At 49.0% G+C, this 22,462-nt stretch overlaps 1 protein-coding gene across 1 annotated transcript in view; it reads left to right on the top strand.

Annotated features, from left to right (window-relative positions):
* The window catches only part of GJC2 (gap junction protein gamma 2), a 76,942-nt gene that overhangs the window by 12,578 nt on the left and 41,902 nt on the right, over positions 1-22,462 (top strand). The gene's annotated exons all lie outside the window — the stretch shown is intronic.

The raw sequence follows: 22,462 nt of genomic DNA, 5'->3' as shown, positions 1-22,462 counted from the left end.
CGGGGCAGGCACGGAGCTGGAGTACAGCTGGAAAAAAATGAAGTCAGACCTTTGGAGCGAACTGGATTTCTGCGTTGATTTATAATGATACCCGAGCACACTGAACAAGCATCCACAGAGCAGGGAGAAAAATTAAGTGAACCCTTATAAGATTTCCTCAACATTGAGAAGGAATTTTCTTCCATTCCTTCCTACAACTGTGTTTTATTAAATAAATATTTCTGGGATGCCTTGGTTGCACTGCCCTCTCCAGGTCACAGCATCTCCATAGGGTTAAGGTCAGGACTCTTCGGGTCATGTCACAGTATCTCCATAAGGTTGAGGTCAGGACTCTTCAGGTTAGGCCACAGAATCTCCATAGGATTTAGGTCAGGACTCTTCAGGTCATGTCACAGCATTTCCATAAGGTCAAGGTCAGGATATTTCAGGTCAGGCTGTAGCATCTACATAGGTTTAAAAGAAATCTGTCAACTCTGAAATACCCCCCCCCCCTTCCCCCCTCCCAAACTAGAGTAGAGAACAGAAAGCAAAAAACGGAGTGAGACACAAAAGGAGGGGAATAAAAAAAAAAAGAAAGCTAGGAAGGGAATAGCGGTGGAATAGAAAGACAAGTGCTGATAGGGGATAAATAAGGGCGCCAATGGAACACCTAAAAGAGGCAATCAGAGATCAGGAAGATGTTGAGGTGATAGGGTGCAACCCACAGAACCAAAAGAACGGCACAGACTCGCCAGTAATGGTGGTCGTATGTCTGAACAATAAAAACAAGTGTATGCGGCTCCACAGTATGTTCTCCAAGTAAATAGAATAAAATGGCACAATTAGTATAAAAAAGAGCAATCTTATATTTTAGCTCATAGGAGGTCTACACATAGGAGGTCTACACATAGGAGGTCTACACATAGGAGGTCTACACATAGGTCTACACATGGAAGGTCTACACATAGGAGGTCTACACATAGGAGGTCTACACATAGGAGGTTTACACATAGTAGGTCTACACAATGATTATAATTATAACCACGGTCTATGCTCCTGAAGAAGGGGATTTTATATACATTCCCCGAAACGCGTTGAGCTTGTTTCTAATAAAGCACCTTATGTTTGGAAGTCCCCCGGGTCATCATCCTTGTGGACGTGGTGGTTTTAACATACTACCGGCGAGGGAGGAGAGGGTGCCAAGTGTCTTGAGTTTATCTTGTACACCCCCTCCCTAGTGAAGTAAGTGGCCTGTTATGATTTTTAGCGTATGTTTTGGGGTTATAATTGTAATCATTAAGCGGAGTATAGTGACGATGAGTCCGGTCATCTTTATCTTCTGACGCTGTGCCCTCACAAACCAACAGTGATGTGCATAGAGAGGACTCCTGAGCTCACACCCATAATGGAAAGGACTCGAGGAGGTTTGTCAGGGCACAGCGTCAGAAGGCGAGTACGAAGATAAAGATGACGTCTCCGGACTCCTCGTCACTTACACTATACGCTCCTTACTCGGGTGGGGGGTGTTTCAGAACGGATCCCTTTAAGGCCAGGACTCTGACTTGGTCATTACAACTCATAAATCTTCTTTGTCACCCATTTTAACCCCTTCACGACCCTTGACATACTAGTACGTCATGGCCGCAATGTATTTTGGACGATCAATGCCAGTCCCCTGCTGTATCTGCCGGCATCACTGTAAATGCCGATGCATGCGGATTAACCCCTTATATCCTGCGATCAACGCTGACCGCGGCATATAAGAGGATCGCAGAGCCCTCCGTGCTGTGGGGACAGGGGGCAGATATCGAGCAATATAAAAAAAAAGTGTAATATCGAGCAATTAAAAATCATGAGTACCCCAAAATAGTACCAATAAATTTGTCACCTTATCCCATAGTTTGCAAAATGGGGTCACTTTTTAGGATTTTCTACTGTAGGGTGCATCAGGGGGTCTTTAAATGTCACATGGCAAATAAAAATTATCCCAGTGAAATCTGCTCCCCAAAAACCATACGGCGCTCCTTCCCTTCTGCTCCCTGCCATGTGTCCGTACAGCGGGTTACGACCACATGTGGGGGGTTTCTGTGAACTGCAGAATCAGGGTAATAAATACTGAGTTTAGTTTGGCTATTAACCCTTGATGTGTTACAGGAAAAATGGAAAATCTGCAAAAAGAAGTGACATTTTGAAATGTGTCCTCAACTTTCCTTTATTTCTTGTGAAACACCTAAAGGGTTAAAAATGTTTTTAAAATCATATTTCAATAACCTGAGGAGTGTAGTTTCTAAAATAAGATCATTTACCTATTATGTACGCCCCTCAAAGTGACTTCATAACTGAATTAGTCCTTAAAAGGTGAGCTTTGGAAATTTTCTTTAAAAATTGCATCTAAACTTGTACTTTACCTAACATTCAGAAATATATATATATATTTACAAATCGATGCCAACATAAAGTAGACATATGGGAAATGTAAAGTAATAAATATTTTATGACGAATCACTATGTGTCCTATAAGCAGAGAAATAGAAATTTTGAAAACTGCGATTTTTTAAAAATTTGTGGTCAATTTGGGATTTTTTTTTATAAATAAAGGTGACTCAAATGTACCACTGTCATGATGTACAATGTGTCCAGAACGGCTTTCCAAAGTAAAAGCTTTCCAAAGTTATTACCACATAAAAGTGACACATGTCAGATTTCCAAAATTTGACCTGGTCCTTAAAGGGGTTATCCAGTCCTATAAAAAGCCCCCCATATGCCGGACCCCCCACATTGGATATACTTACCTCGCTCCCTGCGCTGCTCCTGGTCTCTGCACCGCCGCTGCTGCTTCTGCCACTGCACGGATGAAAACATCCGGTGTCGGGAGGGAGCATCCAATGTCAGGCAGGGACGAGCCTCACTAACATCATGGGGACACTAGGGAGGCTCATCCCCGTCCTCGTCTACTATTGGCTGCTCCCCCCTTACACCGGATGTTCTCATCCGTGCACTGGCAGAAGCAGCAGCGGCGGTGCGGGGACCAGGAGCGGCGCGGGGAGCAGGGTTAGTATATTCAGTGTGGGGGGCCCGGCATATTGGGGTCTTTTTTATAGGACCGGATAACCCTTTAAGGTGAAAACTTGCTGCGTCTTGAGAGGGTTAATTGATTTGCTTGTGTGGTTTTGGTTAATGTCTTGTTGCATCCCTTAAGAACTCCTCGGCTTGAGGTCATGGACGCTGCTCCAATTTTCTGTAAAATGTTTTCATACATCTTGTAATTCATTGTCCCCTCAATGACTGCAAGACATCTATGTCCAGAGGCATTGAATCATCCCATATCCATGATGTCCACTCCACAGTATCATACATGATGCCTCCTCCACCAGCCCCAAACCCTAATCATTCCTCCACCTGTCCCATTCCATGATTTCCCCTCCACCAGCCACAAACCATGATGTCTCCTCCACCAGCCACAAACCATGATGTCTCCTCCACCAGCCACAAACCATGATGTCTCCTCCACCAGCCACAAACCATGATTTCCCCTCCACCAGCCACAAACCATTATGTCTTCTCAATCAGCCACAAACCATGATGTCCCCTCCACCAGTTCCAAACCATGATCCCCCCTCCACCAGCCCCAAACCCTAATCATTCCTCCACCTGTCCTAAACCACAATGTCCCCTCCACCAGCCACAAACCATGATGTCCCCTCCACCAGCCACAAACCATGATGTCTCCTCTACCAGCCACAAACCATGATGTCTCCTCCACCAGCCACAAACCATGATGTCTCCTCCACCAGCCACAAACCATGATTTCCCCTCCACCAGCCACAAACCATTATGTCTTCTCAATCAGCCACAAACCATGATGTCCCCTCCACCAGTTCCAAACCATGATCCCCCCTCCACCAGCCCCAAACCCTAATCATTCCTCCACCTGTCCTAAACCACAATGTCCCCTCCACCAGCCACAAACCATGATGTCCCCTCCACCAGCCACAAACCATGATGTCCCCTCCACCAGCCACAGACCATGATGTCTCCTCCACCAGCCACAAACCATGATGTCTTCTCAATCAGCCACAAACCATGATGTCCCCTCCACCAGTTCCAAACCCTAATCATTCCTCCACCTGACCTAAACCACAATGTCCCCTCCACCAGCCACAAACCATGATGTCCCCTCCACCAGCCACAAACCATGATGTCCCCCCCACCAGCCACAAACCATGATGTCCCCCCCACCAGCCACAAACCATGATGTCCCCTCCACCAGCCACAAACTATGATTTCTCCTCCACCAGCCACAAACCATGATGTCCCCTCCACCAGCCACAAACCATGATGCCTTCTCCACCATGCTTCACAGTTGGGATGAGATATAGTGTTGATCACGAATATTCGAATTGCGAATTTTAATCGCGAATATCGGCACTTTGAGAATTCGCGAATATTTAGAATATCAGAAAATATATTCGTAATCGCGAATATTCGATTTTTTATATAATACCAGTTCATGCGAATTTTTATGCGAATTCTTTAGGTGAATTTTATGCGAATTTTCGCAATCAAGAGAATAATGCCTAGAGATCATGAATTCGCGAATTCTCGAATATATGGCGAATATTCGCCCAAATATTCGCGAAATATCGCGAATTCGAATATTGCCCCTGCCGCTCATCACTAATGAGATATTGCAGTTTGTGTGCAGTGTGCTTTACCTCTATACATATAAAGTTCCACTTTTGTCACATCTGTCCACAGAGCATTTCCTAGAAGCATTGTGGAACATCCAGGAGATCTCGGGTAAACTTGAGATGAGTGCCGTATTTTATGACCAGCAGTGGCTTCTTTTGTGGTTTCATTCTATGAACGCCATTTCTAGTAGCGGACACATGAACAGAGGTCTCTGCAGTTTCTAGTCATATGTAGGTCTTCTGCTGTTACCCTTAGGTTCTTTTTTCACCTATTTCAGGACTGTCCATAACAGGACGCCAACTCCAAGGGAGATGAGCTACAGTCCTCAGTTTCCTCCATTTGTGGACAATTTGTGTAACTGTATTGGTGGACACTCAGAGCAGATTTGTCAGTAACCAGGCTTAGTGTGCCTTTATTTAATACGAAAACACCAGTGAGACAAACATTTTCCATCTCCTATAATCTCCTTAACTCAAACACCTTTTGACGTTCCTCAATAAGGCAGAGTTTCATACGCCAGTCTAAAGTCCCTTGCAGTACGGTTGCACAGGCCTCTTAACAAATGCATCTTCCAGATGTTCGAGCTCCAGAATATGAATTCTCTGTGAGCTGACGTGGACTCGAGCTATAATTTACAACAGTTTTTGGTAGACGTTAGTGTTGAGCTGCAGCTGTCCCTCCTCCTCCGGCTAAGCCCCAGCCACCGTTCTCACTATTGAAAAGTGTCCAGAAATGGGAAAAGTCTCAGTTTATAAAGCAGATGTGGCATAATACCCAACATTATTCCTCCATGAAATGGGGAAAATCGTATAAATCTGCCCTTAATACGGCATGAACGCTACAGCTGTCCTCGTGGTCTTGTCCATGTTAGTCTTTTGTTGGCTGAACCCACCTACAATGGCGCTAATGTGTGTCGGGAGCTCACAGCTCTTCGGGCAGAATTATTATATTTACTCAATTCTCTTGTTCTCCTGGAAGATAAGTCCCATAAGAAATGTCCGGCAGCAGCTTTCTCCATAGAGTACACATACACATTCTGCTGAACCCAATGTGCGTGTGTATGGTGTACCCGGGAGGGAGAGACAGCTATGGAATGTGTACGGGCAGCTTTACATTGTGTCTATGTGACTGCGGACCACACTGTATCCATAATCTATGCCAAAATCTAGATGATTCCACACACAGCTCTGCAGCATGCACATTATACACACACACAATGTCAGCCCTGTAAGCGGGGAAACACGCACACAGTGAGCCCTAACTGAACCCAACCCCTTTCCCTGCCTATTAGCAGTGCAAACCCTAAGCGGCAAGTCCACAACTGGTCGACGTCCCTGTACTGCTAAAAGACAGGCAAATAGACACCGAACGCAACCACACAGAGAATGGTCGTACATAAATTGGTCATAACCTTGAGCACAATACAGTAGAAAAAATCGAAGGACGGAGTTAAAATAGCCAAGCCAAAGGCAGAACCAAGCGGATATCATGGTACAGAATCACAAGACAGAGGCACGCCGAGGTCAATATACTAAACAATCCAAGCAAGGAAAACCTATAACTGATCAGGGAGTATTGCCAGCAGGGGGTTTAAATAGAGCACCGAGTTTCAGGATCAGAACCTGATAGGTCCAAGGACCTGGCACCCATTGCACCAGAACACTAGTATCTACACCATAGGCAGGCTGAGTAGTCACCTCACACACCCAATACATATAATCCCTAAATATCCACCAACACAGACCGCCTATCCACCCCAGCGTGCGTGCATTGTGAGGAGGTGGTGAGCAAACACTCCGCTACTATGGACACCAGGGGGCACGATGTGGCAGCACGTTTTACACAACTCAGCCATCTAAGGCCCAGACCACGGCACTGGAGCCTGGACAGGTAAGTTGGTGACACACAGCTCTGCAGTACATACATTATACACACAGCTCTGCAGTACATGCATTATACATACACACAGCTCTGCAGAGGGGTCTGTAGGAGAGGACAGAGGGGTCCATAGGAGAGGACAGAGGGGTCCGTAGGTGAGGAAAGAGGGGTCCGTAGGTGAGGAAAGAGGGGTCCGTAGGTGAGGACAGAGGGGTCCGTAGGAGAGGACAGAGGGGTCCGTAGGAAAGGACAGAGGGGTTCGTTGGTGAGGAAAGAGGGGTTCGTAGGAGAGGACAGAGGGGTCTGTAGGTGAGGAAAGACGGGTCCGTAGGAGAGGACAGAGGGGTCCGTAAGAAAGGACAGAGGGGTCCGTTGGTGAGGAAAGAGGGGTTCGTAGGAGAGGACAGAGGGGTCTGTAGGTGAGGAAAGACGGGTCCGTAGGAGAGGACAGAGGGGTCCATAGGAGAGGACAGAGGGGTCCGAAGGAGAGGACAGAGGGGTCGGGAGGAGAGGAGAGGACAGAGGGGTCCGTAGGAGAGGACAGAGGGGTCCGTAGGAGTGGACAGAGGGGTCCGTAGGAGAGGACAGAGGGGCCGGGAGGAGAGGACAGAGGGGTCTGAAGGAGAGGACAGAGGGGTCGGGAGGAGAGGACAGGGGTCCGGAGGAGAGGATAGAGGGGTCCGAAGGAGAGGACAGAGGGGATCGGAGGAGAGGACAGAGGGGTCCGAAGGAATGGACAGAGAGGTCGGGAGGAGAGGAAAGAGGGGTCCGTAGGTGAGGACAGAGGGGTCCGTAGGAGAGGACAGAGGGGTCCGTAGGAGAGGACAGAGGGGTCCGTAGGAGAGGACAGAGGGGTCCGTAGGAGAGGAAAGAGGGGTCCATAGGAGAGGACAGAGGGGTCCGTAGGAGAGGACAGAGGGGTCCATAGGAGAGGACAGAGGGGTCCGAAGGAATGGACAGAGAGGTCAGGAGGAGAGGACAGAGGGGATCGGAGGAGAGAACAGAGGGGTCCGGAGGAGAGGACAGAGGGGTCCGAAGGAATGGACAGAGAGGTCCGAAGGAATGGACAGAGAGGTCGGGAGGAGAGGAAAGAGGGGTCCGTAGGTGAGGACAGAGGGGTCCGTAGGAGAGGACAGAGGGGTCCGTAGGAGAGGACAGAGGGGTCCGTAGGAGAGGACAGAGGGGTCCGTAGGAGAGGAAAGAGGGGTCCATAGGAGAGGACAGAGGGGTCCATAGGAGAGGACAGAGGGGTCCGAAGGAATGGACAGAGAGGTCAGGAGGAGAGGACAGAGGGGATCGGAGGAGAGAACAGAGGGGTCCGTAGGAGAGGACAGAGGGGTCCGGAGGAGAGGACAGAGGGGTCCGGAGGAGAGGACAGATGGGTCCGAAGGAATGGACAGAGAGGTCGGGAGGAGAGGACAGTGGGATCCGTAGGTGAGGAAAGAGGGGTCCGTAGGAGAGGACAGAGGGGTCCGGAGGAGAGGACAGAGGGGTCCGAAGGATAGGACAGAGGGGTCCGGAGGAGAGGACAGAGGGGTCCGTAGGAGAGGACAGAGGGGTCCGTAGGTGAGGAAAGAGGGGTCCGTAGGAGAGGACAGAGGGGTCCGTAGGAGAGGACAAAGGGGTCCGGAGGAGAGGACAGAGGGGTCCGTAGGAGAGGACAGAGGGGTCCGAAGCAATGGACAGAGGGGTCGGGAGGAGAGGACAGAGGGGTCCGTAGGAGAGGACAGAGGTGTCCGTAGGAGAGGACAGAGGGGTCCGGAGGAGAGGACAGATGGGTCCGAAGGAATGGACAGAGGTCGGGAGAAGAGGACAGTGGGATCCGTAGGTGAGGACAGAGGGGTCCGGAGGAGAGGACAGAGGGGTCCGGAGGAGAGGACAGAGGGGTCCGGAGGAGATGACAGAGGGGTCCGGAGGAGAGGACAGAGGGGTCCGGAGGAGATGACAGAGGGGTCCATAGGTGAGGACAGAGGGGTCCGTAGGATAGGACAGAGGGGTCCGTAGGTGAGGAAAGGGGGGACGGTAGGAGAGGACAGATGGGTCCGTAGGAGAGGACAGAGGGGTCCGTAGGAGAGGACAGAGGGGTCCGGAGGAGAGGACAGAGGGGTCCGGAGGAGATGACAGAGGGGTCCGGAGGAGAGGACAGAGGGGTCCGGAGGAGATGACAGAGGGGTCCATAGGTGAGGACAGAGGGGTCCGTAGGATAGGACAGAGGGGTCCGTAGGTGAGGAAAGGGGGGTCCGTAGGAGAGGACAGATGGGTCCGTAGGAGAGGACAGAGGGGTCCGTAGGAGAGGACAGAGGGGTCCGTAGGAGAGGACAGAGGGGTCCGTAGGTGAGGAAAGAGGGGTCCGTAGGAGAGGACAAGGGATCCGGAGGAGAGGACAGAGGGGTCCAAAGGAATGGACAGAGAGGTAGGGAGGAGAGGACAGAGGGGATCGGAGGAGAGGACAGAGGGGTCCAGAGGAGAGGACAGAGGGGTCCAAAGGAATGGACAGAGGGGATCGGAGGAGAGGACAGAGGAGTCTGGAGGAGAAGATAGAGGGGTCTGGATGAGAGGACAAAGGGGTCCTGAGGAGAGGACAGAGGGGTCTGGAGGAGAGGACAAAGGGCTCCTGAGGAGAGGACAGAGGGGTCCGTAGGAGAGGACAGAGGGGTCCGGAGGAGAGGACAGAGGGGTCCGAAGGAATGGACAGAGGGGTCAGGAGGGAGGACAGAGGAGTCACAGAGGGGTCTGGATGAGAGGACAAAGGGGTCCTGAGGAGAGGACAGAGGGGTCTGAAGCAATGGACAGAGAGGTCGGGAGGAGACGACAGAGGGGATCGGAGGAGAGGACAGAGGGGTCTGGAGGAGAGGAATAAGGGGTCCGGAGGAGAGGACAGAGGTGTCCGGAGGAGAGGAAAAAAGGGTCCGGAGGAGAAGACAGAGGGGATCGGAGGAGAGGACAGAGGTGTCTGGAGGAGAAGACAGAGGGGTCTGGATGAGAGGACAAAGGGGTCCTGAGGAGAGGACAGAGGGGTCTGGAGGAGAGGACAAAGGGCTCCGTAGGAGAGGACAGAGGGGTCCGTAGGAGAGGACAGAGGGGTCCGGAGGAGAGGACAGAGGGGTCCGAAGGAATGGACAGAGGGGTCAGGAGGGAGGACAGAGGGGTCCGGAGGAGAGGACAGAGGGGTCCGAAGGAATGGACAGAGAGGTCAGGAGGAGAGGACAGAGGGGATCGGAGGAGAGGACAGAGGAGTCTGGAGGAGAAGAAAGAGGGGTCTGGAGGAGAGGACAAAGGGGTCCGGAGGAGAAGACAGAGGGGTCCGGAGGAGAGGACAGAGGGGTCCGAAGGAATGGATAGAGAGGTCGGGAGGAGAGAACAGGGGATCGGAGAAGAGGACAGAGGAGTCTGGAGGAGAAGACAGAGGGGTCTGGATGAGAGGACAAAGGGGTCCTGAGGAGAGGACAGAGGGGTCTGGAGGAGAGGACAAAGGGCTTCTGAGGAGAGGACAGAGGGGTCTGAAGCAATGGACAGAGAGGTCGGGAGGAGAGGACAGAGGGGATCGGAGGAGAGGACAGAGGGGTCCAGAGGAGAGGAATAAGGGGTCCGGAGGAGAGGACAGAGGTGTCCGGAGGAGAGGAAAAAAGGGTCCGGAGGAGAAGACAGAGGGGATCGGAGGAGAGGACAGAGGAGTCTGGAGGAGAAGACAGAGGGGTCAGGAGGGAGGACAGAGGGGTCCGGAGGAGAGGATAGAGGGGTCCGAAGGAATGGACAGAGAGGTCGGGAGGAGAGGACAGAGGGTATCGGAGGAGAGGACAGAGGAGTCTGGAGGAGAAGAAAGAGGGGTCTGGAGGAGAGGACAAAGGGGTCCGGAGGAATGGACAGAGAGCTCGGGAGGAAAAGACAGAGGGGATCGGAGGAGAGGACAGAGGAGGTCCGGAGGAGAGGACAGAAGGGTCCGGAGGAGAGGACAGAGGGATTCGAAGGAATGGACAGAGAGGTCGGGTGGGAGGACAAAGGAGTCCGAAGGAATGGACAGAGAGGTCAGGAGGGAGGACAGAGGGGACCGGAGGAGAGGACAGAGGGGTCCAGAGGAGAGGACAGAGGAATGGACGGAGGGGTCGGGAGGTAGGACAGAGGCGACGGGAGGGAGGACAGAGGGGTCGGGAGGGAGGACAGAGGCTTGGCTGAGAATGTATGTGTGTGTATGAAGGAGTTGGGAGAGATAACTGTCACCTAAATGAGTGTTGAAGGTGCAGGTACATTAACTCTTCAAACACATGTACAGTGCCTTGAAAAAGTATTCACAACCCTGGAACTATTCCACATTTTCTCTCGTTACATCCACAAACATTTTATTGGGATTTTATGATATCGACCAACACAAAGCACAAGTCTGTGTGAGGTGAGAAGAAAATTTATACCTGGTTTTCACAATGTTTAATAAATAATAATATGGACAGTGTGGCGGGCATAAGTATTCAGCCTCCTGTACTCTGATTTCCTTAAATAAAATCTGGTGTGACCAATCCCCTCTAACACTTCTCTCTGCTGTCTCTGCTCCTCACACTTCTCTCTGCTGTCTCTGCTCCTCACACTTCTCTCTGCTGTCTCTGCTCCTCTCACACTTCTCTCTGTTCCTATCACACTTCTCTCTGCTCCTCTAACACTTCTCTCTGCTGTCTCTGCTCCTCACACTTCTCTCTGCTGTCTCTGCTCCTCTCACACTTCTCTCTGTTCCTATCACACTTCTCTCTGCTGCTCTAACACTTCTCTTTGCTCTCTCTGCTCCTCTCACACTTCTCTCTGTTCCTCACACTTCTCTCTGCTGCTCTCAAACTTCTCTCTGCTCTTTCTGCGCCTCTGACACTTGTCTCTGCTGCTCCTCACAATTCTCTCTGCTGTCTCTGCTCCTCTCACACTTCTCTCTGCTCTCTCTGCTGCTCTCAAACTTCTCTCTGCTCCTCACACTTCTCTCCGCTGTCTCTGCTGCTCTCAAACTTCTCTCAGCTCTCTCTGCTCCTCTCACACTTCTCTCTGCTGTCTCTGCTCCTCTCACACTTCTCTCTGCTCCTCTCACACTTCTCTCTGCTGTCTCTGCTCCTCTCACACTTCTCTCTGCTCTCTCTGCTCCTCTCACACTTCTCTCTGCTGTCTCTGCTCCTCTCACACTTCTCTCTGCTCCTCTCACACTTCTCTCTGCTGTCTCTGCTCCTCTAACACTTCTCTCTGCTGTCTCTGCTCCTCTCACACTTCTCTCTGCTCCTCTCACACTTCTCTCTGCTTCTCTCACACTTCTCTCTGCTGTCTCTGCTCCTCTCACACGTCTCTCTGCTCCTCTCACACTTCTCTCTGCTGTCTCTGCTCCTCTCACACTTCTCTCTGCTGTCTCTGCTCCTCACACTTCTCTCTGCTGTCTCTGCTCCTCACACTTCTCTCTGCTCTCTCTGCTCCTCTCACACTTCTCTCTGTTCCTCACACTTCTCTCTGCTCTCTCTGCTGCTCTCAAACTTCTCTCTGCTCTTTCTGCGCCTCTAACACTTCTCTCTGCTGTCTCTGCTGCTCCTCACAATTCTCTCTGCTGTCTCTGCTCCTCTCACACTTCTCTCTGCTCTCTCTGCTCCTCACACTTCTCTCTGCTGCTCTCAAACTTCTCTCTGCTCCTCACACTTCTCTCCGCTTTCTCTGCTCCTCTCATACTTCTCTCTGCTCTCTCTGCTGCTCTCAAACTTCTCTCAGCTCTCTCTGCTCCTCTCACTCTTCTCTCTGCTGTCTCTTCTCCTCTCACACTTCTCTCTGCTCCTCTCACACTTCTCTCTGCTCTTCTCACACTTCTCTCTGCTCCTCTCACACTTCTCTCTGTTGTCTCTGCTCCTCTCACACTTCTCTCTGCTGTATCTGCTCCTCTCACACTTCTCTCTGCTCCTCTCACACTTCTCTCTGCTGTCTCTGCTCCTCTCACACTTCTCTCTGCTCTCTCTGCTCCTCTCACACTTCTCTCTGCTCCTCTCACACTTCTCTCCGCTGTCTCTGCTGCTCTCAAACTTCTCTCAGCTCTCTCTGCTCCTCTCACACTTCTCTCTACTGTCTCTGCTCCTCTCACACTTCTCTCTGCTCCTCTCACACTTCTCTCTGCTCCTCTCACACTTCTCTCTGCTGTCTCTGCTCCTCTCACACTTCTCTCTGCTGTCTCTGCTCCTCTCACACTTCTCTCTGCTGTCTCTGCTCCTCACACTTCTCTCTGCTGTCTCTGCTCCTCTCACACTTCTCTCTGCTCCTCTCACAATTCTCTCTGCTTCTCTCACACTTCTCTCTGCTGTATCTGCTCCTCTCACACTTCTCTCTGCTGTCTCTGCTCCTCACACTTCTCTCTGCTGTCTCTGCTCCTCACACTTCTCTGCTGTCTCTGCTCCTCACACTTCTCTCTGCTCTCTCTGCTCCTCTCACACTTCTCTCTGTTCCTCACACTTCTCTCTGCTGCTCTCAAACTTCTCTCTGCTCTTTCTGCGCCTCTAACACTTCTCTCTGCTGTCTCTGCTGCTCCTCACAATTCTCTCTGCTGTCTCTGCTCCTCTCACACTTCTCTCTGCTCTCTCTGCTCCTCACACTTCTCTCTGCTGCTCTCAAACTTCTCTCTGCTCCTCACACTTCTCTCCGCTGTCTCTGCTGCTCTCAAACTTCTCTCAGCTCTCTCTGCTCCTCTCACTCTTCTCTCTGCTCCACTCACACTTCTCTCTCCTGTCTCTGCTCCTCTCACACTTCTCTCTGCTCCTCTCACACTTCTCTCTGTTGTCTCTGCTCCTCTCAAACTTCTCTCTGCTCCTCTCACACTTCTCTCTGCTCTCTCTGCTCCTCTCACACTTCTCTCTGCTGTATCTGCTCCTCTCACGCTTCTCTCTGCTGTCTCTGCTCCTCTCACACCTCTCTGCTCCTCTCACACTTCTCTCTGCTCCTCTCACACTTCTCTCTGCTGTCTCTGCTCCTCTCACACTTCTCTCTGCTCTCTCTGCTCCTCTCACACTTCTCTCTGCTCTCTCTGCTCCTCTCACACTTCTCTCTGCTGTCTCTGCTCCTCTCACACTTCTCTCTGCTCCTCTCACACTTCTCTCTGCTGTCTCTGCTCCTCTAACACTTCTCTCTGCTGTCTCTGCTCCTCACACTTCTCTCTGCTGTCTCTGCTCCTCACACTTCTCTCTGCTGTCTCTGCTCCTCACACTTCTCTCTGCTCTCTCTTCTCCTCTCACACTTCTCTCTGTTCCTCACACTTCTCTCTGCTCTCTCTGCTGCTCTCAAACTTCTCTCTGCTCTTTCTGCGCCTCTCACACTTCTCTCTGCTGTCTCTGCTGCTCCTCACACTACTCTCTGCTCTCTCTGCTGCTCTAAAACTTCTCTCTGCTCCTCACACTTCTCTCCGCTGTCTCTGCTGCTCTCAAACTTCTCTCAGCTCTCTCTGCTCCTCTCACACTTCTCTCTGCTGTCTCTGCTCCTCTCACACTTCTCTCTGCTCCTCTCACACTTCTCTCTGCTCCTCTCACATTTCTCTCTGCTCCTCTCACACTTCTCTCTGCTGTCTCTGCTCCTCTAACACTTCTCTCTGCTGTCTCTGCTCCTCTCACACTTCTCTCTGCTCTCTCTGCTCCTCTCACACTTCTCTCTGCTCTCTCTGCTCCTCTCACTCTTCTCTCTGCTGTCTCTGCTCCTCTGACATTTCTCTCTGCTCCTCTCACACTTCTCTCTGCTGTCTCTGCTCCTCTAACACTTCTCTCTGCTGTCTCTGCTCCTCTCACATTTCTCTCTGCTCCTCTCACACTTCTCTCTGCTGTCTCTGCTCCTCTAACACTTCTCTCTGCTGTCTCTGCTCCTCTCACACTTCTGCGAGAGGAGAGGAGCTGTCTCTGCTCCTCTTACAATTCTCTCTGCTCCTCTCACACTTCTCTCAGCTCTCTCTGCTCCTCTCACACTTCTCTCTGCTGCCTCTGCTCCTCTCACACTTCTCTCTGCTCCTCTCACACTTCTCTCTGGTGTCTCTGCTCCTCTCACATTTCTCTCTGCTCCTCTCACATTTCTCTCTGCTCCTCTCACACTTCTCTCTGCTCCTCTCACACTTCTCTCTGCTGTCTCTGCTCCTCACACTTCTCTCGGCTCCTCTCACACTTCTCTCTGCTGTCTCTGCTCCTCTCACGCTCTATCTGCTCCTCTCACACTTCTCTCTGCTGTCTCTGCTCCTTTCACACTTCTCTCTGCTCCTCTCACACTTCTCTCTGCTGTCTCTGCTCCTAACACTTCTCTCTGCTGTCTCTGCTCCTCTCACACTTCTCTCTGCTCCTCTCACACTTCTCTCTGCTCCTCACACTTCTCTCTGCTGTCTCTGCTCCTCTCACACTTCTCTCTGTTGTCTCTGCTGCTCTCAAACTTCTCTCTGCTCTCTCTGCCACTCACACGTCTCTGCTGTCTTTGCTCCTCTCACACCCCTCTCTTCTCCTCTCACACTTCTCTCTGCTCCTCTGACACTCCTCTCTGCTGTCTCTGCTCCTCTCACACTTCTCTCTGCTGTCTCTGCTCCTCTCACACTTCTCTCTGCTCCTCTCACACTTCTCTCTGCTGTCTCTGCTCCTCACACTTCTCTCTGCTCTCTCTGCTCCTCTCACACTTCTCTCTGTTCCTCACACTTCTCTCTGCTGCTCTCAAACTTCTCTCTGCTCTTTCTGCGCCTCTAACACTTCTCTCTGCTGTCTCTGCTGCTCCTCACATTTCTCTCTGCTGTCTCTGCTCCTCTCACACTTCTCTCTGCTCTCTCTGCTCCTCACACTTCTCTCTGCTGCTCTCAAACTTCTCTCTGCTCCTCACACTTCTCTCCGCTGTCTCTGCTGCTCTCAAACTTCTCTCAGCTCTCTTTTCTCCTCTCACACTTCTCTCTGCTGTCTCCTCTCCTCTCACACTTCTCTCTGCTCCTCTCACACTTCTCTCTGCTCTCTCTGCTCTTCTCACACTTCTCTCTGTTGTCTCTGCTCCTCTCACACTTCTCTCTGCTCCTCTCACACTTCTCTCTCCTGTCTCTGCTCCTCTCACACTTCTCTCTGCTCTCTCTGCTCTTCTCACACTTCTCTCTGTTGTCTCTGCTCCTCTCACACTTCTCTCTGCTCCTCTCACACTTCTCTCTGCTGTCTCTGCTCCTCTCACACTTCTCTCTCCTGTCTCTGCTCCTCTCACACTTCTCTCTGCTCTCTCTGCTCTTCTCACACTTCTCTCTGTTGTCTCTGCTCCTCTCACACTTCTCTCTGCTCCTCTCACACTTCTCTCTGCTGTCTCTGCTCCTCTCACACTTCTCTCTGCTGTCTCTGCTCCTCTCACACTTCTCTCTGCTCCTCTCACACTTCTCTCTGCTGTCTCTGCTCCTCTCACACTTCTCTCTGCTCTTCTCACACTTCTCTCTGCTCCTCTCACACTTCTCTCTGCTCCTCTCACACTTCTCTCTGCTGTCTCTGCTCCTCTCACACTTCTCTCTGCTCTCTCTGCTCCTCTCACACTTCTCTCTGCTCTCTCTGCTCCTCTCACACTTCTCTCTGCTGTCTCTGCTCCTCTCACACTTCTCTCTGCTTTCTCTGCTCCTCTCATACTTCTCTCTGCTCTCTCTGCTCCTCTCACACTTCTCTCTGCTGTCTCTGCTCCTCTCACACTTCTCTCTGCTGTCTCTGCTCCTCTCACACTTCTCTCTGCTGTCTCTGCTGCTCACACGTCTCTGCTCCTCTCACACTTCTCTCTGCTCTCTCTGCTCCTCTCACACTTCTCTCTGCTGTCTCTGCCGCTCACACGTCTCTGCTTTCCTTGGTGTCATGGTGATATGAGGTCACCTCCAGGCTGTATCCCGGATGGCGGTGAATCTTATTCCTGGTTCCTCCTATCCTCCGCTATATTTAGAGGCTCGGCCTATCTTTAGCTTATACAGACCTCCCCGGGGGGCCAGAGCCAGACCCTGTAATCCAGGACAATAACTTCCTCTGTCTATAGCAACCAGCGGGGTCCTGGGGGCCGCATACAGTGAGGTGCACCCTCATACTCTGCAGGGGCACAAACCGTGTGACAGGAATGTTCCAGACGCTGCAGTCAGTGTGCGATGTGTTCTGGGGAGGTCCCAAGTAGCGGAGCCACACAGTGCTCAGAGCGCTCCAATATATTGTTTTCCAATAATACCGCCATACAGTGCTCAGATCGTACCATTATACTGTCCTCCAATAATACCGCTATATAGTGCTCAGATCATACCATTATAATGTCCTCCAATAATACCGCTATACAGTGCTCAGAGCGCTCCATTATATTGTCCTCCAATAATACCGCCATACAGTGCTCAGATCGTACCATTATACTGTCCTCCAATAATACTGCCATACAGTGCTCAGATCATACCATTATACTGTCCTCCAATAATACTGCCATACAGTGCTCAGATCGTACCATTATACTGTCCTCCAATAATACCGCTATACAGTGCTCAGATCATACCATTATACTGTCCTCCAATAATACTGCCATACAGTGCTCAGATCGTACCATTATACTGTCCTCCAATAATACCGCTATACAGTGCTCAGATCATACCATTATACTGTCCTCCAATAATACTGCCATACAGTGCTCAGATCGTACCATTATACTGTCCTCCAATAATACCGCTATACAGTGCTCAGATCGTACCATTATACTGTCCTCCAATAATACCGCTATACAGTGCTCAGATCATACCATTATACTGTCCTCCAATAATACTGCCATACAGTGCTCAGATCGTACCATTATACTGTCCTCCAATAATACCGCTATACAGTGCTCAGATCATACCATTATACTGTCCTCCAATAATACTGCCATACAGTGCTCAGATCATACCATTATACTGTCCTCCAATAATAACGCTATACAGTGCTCAGATCATACCATTATACTGTCCTCCAATAATACTGCCATACAGTGCTCAGATCATACCATTATACTGTCCTCCAATAATACCGCTATACAGTGCTCAGATCATACCATTATACTGTCCTCCAATAATACTGCCATACAGTGCTCAGATCATACCATTATACTGTCCTCCAATAATACTGCCATACAGTGCTCAGATCGTACCATTATACTGTCCTCCAATAATACCGCTATACAGTGCTCAGATCATACCATTATACTGTCCTCCAATAATACTGCCATACAGTGCTCAGATCGTACCATTATACTGTCCTCCAATAATACCGCTATACAGTGCTCAGATCATACCATTATACTGTCCTCCAATAATACTGCCATACAGTGCTCAGATCGTACCATTATACTGTCCTCCAATAATACCGCTATACAGTGCTCAGATCGTACCATTATACTGTCCTCCAATAATACCGCTATACAGTGCTCAGATCGTACCATTATACTGTCCTCCAATAATACTGCCATACAGTGCTCAGATCGTACCATTATACTGTCCTCCAATAATACCGCTATACAGTGCTCAGATCATACCATTATACTGTCCTCCAATAATACTGCCATACAGTGCTCAGATCATACCATTATACTGTCCTCCAATAATAACGCTATACAGTGCTCAGATCATACCATTATACTGTCCTCCAATAATACCACTATACAGTGCTCAGATCGTACCATTATACTGTCCTCCAATAATACCGCCATACAGTGCTCAGATCGTACCAATATACTGTCCTCCAATAATACCGCTATACAGTGCTCAGATCATACCATTATACTGTCCTCCAATAATACTGCCATACAGTGCTCAGATCATACCATTATACTGTCCTCCAATAATACCGCTATACAGTGCTCAGATCGTACCATTATACTGTCCTCCAATAATACCGCCATACAGTGCTCAGATCGTACCATTATACTGTCCTCCAATAATACCGCTATACAGTGCTCAGATCATACCATTATACGGTCCTCCAATAATACCGCCATACAGTGCTCAGATCATACCATTATACTGTCCTCCAATAATACTGCCATACAGTGTTTAGATCATACCATTATACTGTCCTCCAATAATACCGCTATACTGTGCTCAGATCATACCATTATACTGTCCTCCAATAATACTGCCATACAGAGCTCAGATCATACCATTATACTGTCCTCCAATATTACCGCCATACAGTGCTCAGAGCGCTCCATTATACTGTCCTCCAATAATACCGCCATACAGTGCTCAGATCATACCATTATACTGTCCTCCAATAATACCGCGATAAAGTGCTCAGAGCGCTCTATTATACTGTCCTCCAGTAATACCGCCATACAGTGCTCAGATCATACCATTTTACTGTCCTCCAATAATACTGCCATACAGTGCTCAGATCGTACCATTATACTGTCCTCCAATAATACCGCTATACAGTGCTCAGATCATACCATTATACTGTCCTCCAATAATACTGCCATACAGTGCTCAGATCATACCATTATACTGTCCTCCAATAATACTGCCTTACAGTGCTCAGATCATACCATTATACTGTCCTCCAATGATACCGCCATACAGTGCTCAGATCATACCATTATACTGTCCTCCAATAATACCGCTATTCAGTGCTCAGATCATACCATTATACTGTCCTCCAATAATACCGCTATACAGTGCTCAGATCGTACCATTATACTGTTCTCCAATAATACCGCCATACAGTGCTCAGATCGTACCATTATACTGTCCTCCAATAATACCGCTATACAGTGCTCATATCATACCATTATACTGTCCTCCAATAATACTGCCATACAGTGCTCAGATCATACCATTATACTGTCCTCCAATAATACCGCTATACAGTGCTCAGATCATACCATTATACTGTCCTCCAATAATACCGCTATACAGTGCTCAGATCATACCATTATACTGTCCTCCAATAATACCGCCATACAGTGCTCAGATCGTACCAATATACTGTCCTCCAATAATACCGCTATACAGTGCTCAGATCATACCATTATACTGTCCTCCAATAATACCGCTATACAGTGCTCAGATCATACCATTATACTGTCCTCCAATAATACTGCCATACAGTGCTCAGAGCGCTCCATTATACTGTCCTCCAATAATACCGCCATACAGTGCTCAGATCATACCATAATACTGTCCTCCAATAATACCGTGATAAAGTGCTCAGAGCGCTCTATTATACTGTCCTCCAGTAATACCGCCATACAGTGCTCAGATCATACCATTATACTGTCCTCCAATAATACCGCTATACAGTGCTCAGATCATACCATTATACTGTCCTCCAATAATACTGCCATACAGTGCTCAGATCATACCATTATACTGTCCTCCAATAATACTGCCTTACAGTGCTCAGATCATACCATTATACGGTCCTCCAATAATACCGCCATACAGTGCTCAGATCATACCATTATACTGTCCTCCAATAATACTGCCTTACAGTGCTCAGATCATACCATTATACGGTCCTCCAATAATACCGCCATACAGTGCTCAGATCATACCATTATACTTTCCTCCAATAATACCGCGATAAAGTGCTCAGAGCGCTCTATTATACTGTCCTCCAGTAATACCGCCATACAGAGCTCAGATCATACCATTATACTGTCCTCCAATAATACCGCTATACAGTGCTCAGATCATACCATTATACTGTCCTCCAATAATACTGCCATACAGAGCTCAGATCATACCATTATACTGTCCTCCAATATTACCGCCATACAGTGCTCAGAGCGCTCCATTATACTGTCCTCTAATAATACCGCCATACAGTGCTCACATCATACCATTATACTGTCCTCCAATAATACCGCCTTAAAGTGCTCAGAGCGCCCTATTATACTGTCCTCCAGTAATACCGCCATTCAGTGCTTAGATCATACCATTATACTGTCCTCCAATATTACTGCCATACAGTGCTCAGATCATACCATTATACTGTACTCCAATAATACTGCCATACAGAGCTCAGATCATACCATTATACTGTCCTCCAATATTACCGCCATACAGTGCTCACATTGTACCATTATACTGTCCTCCAATGATACCGCCATACAGTGCTCAGATCATACCATTATACTGTCCTCCAATAATACCGCCATAAAGTGCTCAGAGCGCTCTATTATACTGTCCTCCAGTAATACCGCCATACAGTGCTCAGATCATACCATTTTACTGTCCTCCAATAATACCGCTATACAGTGCTCAGATCATACCATTATACTGTCCTCCAATAATACTGCCATACAGTGCTTAGATCATACCATTATGCTGTCCTCCAATAATACTGCCATACAGTGCTCAGATCACACCATTATACTGTCCTCCAATAATACTGCCATACAGTGCTTAGATCATACCATTATGCTGTCCTCCAATAATACTGCCATACAGTGCTCAGATCATACCATTATACTGTCCTCCAATAATACTGCCATACAGTGCTCAGAGCGCTCCATTATACTGTCCTCCAATAATACCGCCATACAATGCTCAGATCATACCATTATACTGTCCTCCAATAATACCGCCATAAAGTGCTCAGATCATACCATTATACTGTCCTCCAATAATACTGCCATACAGTGCTCAGATCATACCATTATACTGTCCTCCAATAATACTGCCATAAAGTGCTCACATTGTACCATTATACTGTTCTCCAATAATACTGCCAAACAGTGGTCAGAAAATGCCACAAAGAGGTATTCTACACTTAACTAATACCACCATACAGTGCTCAGATAAGGTACCACCATACAGTGCTCAGATAACGTACCACCATACAGTGCTCAGATAAGGTACCACCATACAGTGCTCAGATAACGTATTACCATACAGTGCCCAGATAACGTACCAGCATACATTGCTCAGATAACGTACCACCATACATTGCTCAGATAACGTACCAGCATACAGTGCTCAGATAATGTACCACCATACAGTGCTCAGATAACGTATTACCATACAGTGCCCAGATAACGTACCACCATACAGTGCCCAGATAACGTACCACCATACATTGCTCAGATAACGTACCACCATACATTGCTCAGATAACGTACCACCATACAGTGCTCAGATAACGTACCGCCATACAGTGCTCAGATAACGTACCACCATACAGTGCCCAGATAACGTACCACCATACAGTGCCCAGATAACGTACCACCATACAGTGCTCAGATAACGTACCACCATACAGTGCTCAGATAACGTACCACCATACAGTGCTCAGATAATGTACCACCATACAGTGCTCAGATAACGTACCACCATACAGTGCCCAGATAACGTACCACCATACAGTGCTCAGATAACGTATTACCATACAGTGCCCAGATAACGTACCACCATACATTGCTCAGATAACGTACCACCATACATTGCTCAGATAACGTACCACCATACAGTGCTCAGATAACGTACCGCCATACAGTGCTCAGATAACGTACCACCATACAGTGCCCAGATAACGTACCACCATACAGTGCCCAGATAACGTACCACCATACATTGCTCAGATAACGTACCACCATACAGTGCTCAGATAACGTACCACCATACAGTGCTCAGATAACGTACCACCATACAGTGCCCAGATAACGTACCACCATACAGTGCTCAGATAACGTACCACCATACAGTGCCCAGATAACGTACCACCATACAGTGCTCAGATAACGTACCACCATACAGTGCTCAGATAACGTACCACCATACAGTGCTCAGATAACGTACCACCATACAGTGCTCAGATAACGTACCACCATACAGTGCCCAGATAACGTACCACCATGCAGTGCTCAGATAACGTATTACCATACAGTGCTCAGATAACGTATTACCATACAGTGCTCAGATAACGTACCGCCATACAGTGCTCAGATAACGTATTAC

Source organism: Bufo bufo, chromosome 5 (genome assembly GCF_905171765.1).
Source record: "Bufo bufo chromosome 5, aBufBuf1.1, whole genome shotgun sequence".
Taxonomy (NCBI): domain Eukaryota; kingdom Metazoa; phylum Chordata; class Amphibia; order Anura; family Bufonidae; genus Bufo; species Bufo bufo.
This window is presented reverse-complemented; position numbering and strand designations above follow the sequence as displayed.